This window comes from Aethalodelphis obliquidens, unplaced genomic scaffold (genome assembly GCF_003676395.1).
Source record: "Aethalodelphis obliquidens isolate GAN/ISIS:26980383/991018 unplaced genomic scaffold, ASM367639v1 scaffold14, whole genome shotgun sequence".
Classification (NCBI taxonomy): Eukaryota; Metazoa; Chordata; class Mammalia; order Artiodactyla; family Delphinidae; genus Aethalodelphis; species Aethalodelphis obliquidens.
The window spans coordinates 22,970,068-22,974,407 of NW_020837958.1; the positions used below are offsets into that span (position 1 = coordinate 22,970,068).

Here is a 4,340-nt window from a genome sequence, read left to right on the forward strand (position 1 = left end):
ACAAATTTTAAATTTAGTGCCTCTTCCTAATATGGTTGACTAGATCAGGGTTTAGTGACTGGTTTTCCCAGTTCTAAAGAATGAGGTGATGAGTAACTTTCAAAGCAACAACTCCCTTCTAGTGTTATTTCTGGGTTCATTTAAATCACTCATTTGAATCTCCATGAAAGTTATTTCAGAAAGAAATGGAAGAAAAAATGACAGTTAATTTTACTGCATCGGCAGATTTGGAGAAAAAAATTCAGATGTTGCATATTTTAATATTAGTATTCATGTTTGGTTCTTTTCTTGGAGTTCTGATTTTCCTTTTGAAATATCCTTCCTCCCCTCAAATTCTTTAAATTAGTTATAGTAATTGATTTAAAGCCCTTGCTGCCATTTCCAATAGCTGGGTGATCTTTTGGTCTATTTCTATTATTTTCTTTTGAATCAGGTTACATTTTCCTACTTTATTCTATATCTGTTAATTTTTAATTATATTCAGAACACTGTGTATTTGAAAAGAATGGTTAGAGACTATTGTATGGATATTTCAAGAGAGTGCAAGCCCTTTCTTTCATCTGACAGTCAGGATATGAGCTAATCTTTCTAATTTCTGTAGGAGTTGAGTTATTCTGGGCTGTGTTTCAAGTCCAATTTTAACTGTGATTAGTACTCCAACTACCAACCAACCTAACAACACGAGAGCTTCCTTCCTTTCTTTCTTTCGTCCTTACTCTTCCTTCCTTCTTTCCTTCCTCCCTTCCTTTTTATTTTGTGCTAATATTTTTATTTTGGTATAATAAAAAGTTTAGAGGAAAATTGTAAGGAAAGTAGAAGGCATTACTGTATACCTTTTAATTGGACTTAACCAATGGTTTATATTTGTTCCATTTGTTCTCTCTCTCTCTCTGATCGCTCGCTCTCTCTCCTCCCTTCCTCCTGGAAAATGTATTTATATTTTATATACACTTTTTTTCTATGAACACTTTGAGACCATTTTTTTTCTGAGCAATTTGTGAATACGTTGAAGTCACTGGGCTGCTTTACCTCTAAAAACTCACCTGTACACTTCCAGACTGAGGGCATGACTTCCATGACCACCTTACACTGCATTTATCACTGACCCAATATTGATTAAACACTATTCTCTAGTCCATAGTCTTTTGTAACTACATGTTTTTCTGTCCACGATCCAATCATATACCAAGCATTGTGTTAAGTTTTCATGTGTATGTAGTTGCCTAAAATATAAAGCAGTTTATCAACCTTTCTTTGTCTTTCCTGGCCTTGATATTTTTGCAGGGCAGTAGTTTCATAGAATATTTTAAAATTTCTGTTTGTCTATTTCATTTTTGTGTGGAAATTTTTTAAAAACAAACATCTTTTTATTGAAGTATAGTTGATTTACAGTGTTGTGTTGTTTGTCTAGTCCTTGTGGCAATATTTAGGTTACACATTCTTTGGCAGGAATATTTAAAAAAAAATGACATGGTGTCCTTTCCAATGAATCCTAGTAGGAGGACTGTGGCTAACTTTGTTAAGGTGATATAGGCCAAGTTGCTTCATTATAAAATTACCATTTTTTCTTTGTAATTGTTTCAGTTGGAGTTTTCTGAGAAAGCAGGTAGGATTAGATGTTCAAGAGACTTTGGGGAAAATCATATTTGAGGAAAAATGGAAAGGGAGGCAAAGAAGGCAAGGAGAGGCCTCAGATCTAGACATGGGGGAGAAGGGGAAGGAAGGAGGCTGGGGAGGAAGGCTCTCAGCTGAAGCATAGTCTAAGAAACCGTCCGCCAAGCCAATGGGTGGCCCTGGAGCCAGAGCTAGCCTTAGAGGGGCCAAGTGTTTTAGGGTCGGATAGTTCTTTGTTGTGGGGAGCCGTCCTCTGAACTGTAAAAGGCTTAGCAGCATCCTCAGCCTCTACCCACTAGATGCCCGTAGCAGTCTCCCAGTTGTGATTACTGAAAAGTATCTTTAAACATCATCAGTGTTACCTAAGGGATAAAATTACTTCTAGCCGAGAACCACTGCTTTATACATTTAGGTCTTCTCCTATCTTCTGGTGAAAGTTCGTATCTCTGAAGACCACTCGTTGTTCACATAAGATTTCCCCTAAAGTTGTCCTTTCTTGCTTGATGGGGTGTGATTTATTGCTAAAGCCTCGTCTACATTCCCTGGGCATAAAACTTCTCTACAACGAGTGAGTCCTCCTGTGTCTAATGAGGAGTGATTTCAGCCGAAAGCCTTCCCCACACTTACTGCAAATATAAGCCTTCTCCCCCGAGTGTGTCCTCTGATGAGTGCTGAGGGTCACCTTATCAGTGAAGCCCCGCTCACTCTCCCTGCATACATAGGGCTTCTCCCGTGAGCGCGTCCTCTGATGTCTTAGGAGGGCTGCTTTCTGGCCAAAGCCTCACCCACACTCAATGCACTCAAAGGACTTCTCCCTGGAGTGGGTCAGCTCGTGTCTGACTAGATTTGCTTTCTGGCTAAAACCTTGTCCACACTCAGTGCAAATATAAGCCTTCTTCCCAGAGCGTGTCCTCTGATGACTGATGAGTTGTGACTTCTGTTGAAAGCCTTGCCCTCATTCCCCACACACAAAAGGCTTCTCTCCTGAGTGTGTCTTCTGATGTGCAATGAGAGTAGACTTAGGCCTAAATTCTCACCCACATTCCTAGCACATGTAACGCTTCTCTCCTGAGTGTGTCCTCTGGTGTGTGGTAAGGTTTGATTTATCACTGACGCCTTGCCCACACTCCAGACACACAAAAGGCTTCTCTCCTGAGTGTGTCCTCTTGTGTTTAACGAGATATGACTTCTGACTAAAGCTCTAGCCACATTCATTGCACAAATGAGGATTCTCCCCTGAATGAAATCTCTGGTGTTTGCCGAGAGTGGATTTATCTCAAAAAAGCCTCCCACAGTCCCTGCAGACGTAAGGCTTCTCCCACGAGTGAGTCCTCTGGTGTGTGATAAGGTTTGACTTAGCCCTGAAGCCTCACCAACACTCCTGGCACACAAAGGGCTTCTCCCCTGAGTGTGTTCGAAGGTGTCTGATGAGGGTTGACTTCTGGCTAAAGCTTCGCCCACAATCCTCACATGCAAAGGGCTTTTCCCCAGAGTGCGCCATCTTGTGTGTGACTAGGTTTGACGTCTGGCTGAAGGTTTGCCCACACTCTCTGCAGAGGTAAGGCTTCTCCCCCATATGTGATCTCTTGTGTGTGATGAGAGTTGATTTATAGCTAAAGCTTCGGCCACACTCACTGCAGAAATAAGGCTTTCCTCCTAAGAGAGTCCTCTGACGACTAAAGAGAGTTGATTTCTGGTTAAAGCCAAGCCCACAATTTCCACAAATGACTACCTCAAATCCCGAGATTTCTACCCACTTTAATGCTTTGAAAGTTTCTAAAAGTTTTGGCTTCCCAGATGAGCTGAACCTTATTTCCATCACTGTCTTGCTTTCTCTTGAGCTTAATAGCTGTTCTTCAGATGGGCTGGAGAAAGTTCTTGAAGTAACTCTCTCCCTTGTCCTCCCAAACAAAGATTTGGAGCCACCTTCTCTGTCTTCACCTTCCACTCTGTCCCCCCAGAAGCTTTCATAAGAGAATAGCTGCAGCTGCTGCTTCTGATCTGCTGGGCAGAGATCTGCTTTTTGGAGGGTTCCTGCAAACAAGCCTGGACAGATTGGAAGGTGATGATCATGCAGCACATGTTGATGTAATTGCTGACCACAGAAGACCAGAACGGAGGAGGAATAAGGTGGAATTTCTGGCTTTGGATCTGCTGAACAGGGGCTGGGCTGATGTCCTCTCTCCTCTTTCCAGGGCTCTTCTCCATACTCTAGCAGAATGACAGGTGTTGGTTTGGAAAATGAAATTCCCAAGGAGACTAGGTTGCTGTAGTTTTGCAGCATCACTTCCCTGTACAGGGTCCTCTAAGCATGACTTAACAGCTGCCACTCTTCCTGGGTGAAGTCCACAGCCACATCATGGAATGACACGGATGTTTCTTCTCTCCTGGCTTTCAAGAGCCCCAAGGCCATTATTCTGGTCCCCTGAATGTTCTCCCTGGAGAAAGGTGAGGCTAAAGTCTTGGGGACACGCTTGCAAAGTCTATCCCACAGCAAGTGTGACAATGGTAAGGGATGCCGAGTTAGAGGCAGCCTGCTATATCACCTATCTTTCTTTTAGAAGTTATATAATTTTAACTTTTCCATTAAGGGTATGCTCTATCTCAACTTCATATTTTGTGTTTGGTGTATGATAGAGGTCAGTTCATTTTTTTCCATATAGATGTCAAGTTGTTCCAACATTTCTTCAAGAAGATTTTCTTTCCCTTTTGAATCGCATTGGCAC

The 4,340-nt window shown here is 42.0% G+C and overlaps 1 pseudogene; it reads right to left on the reverse strand.

Moving 5' to 3' along the window:
* Window positions 1-2,173: 2,173 nt before the first annotated feature.
* On the reverse strand, window positions 2,174-3,898 carry LOC113625167 (zinc finger protein 133 pseudogene; annotated as a pseudogene).
* Between the last annotated feature and the right edge of the window lie 442 nt (window positions 3,899-4,340).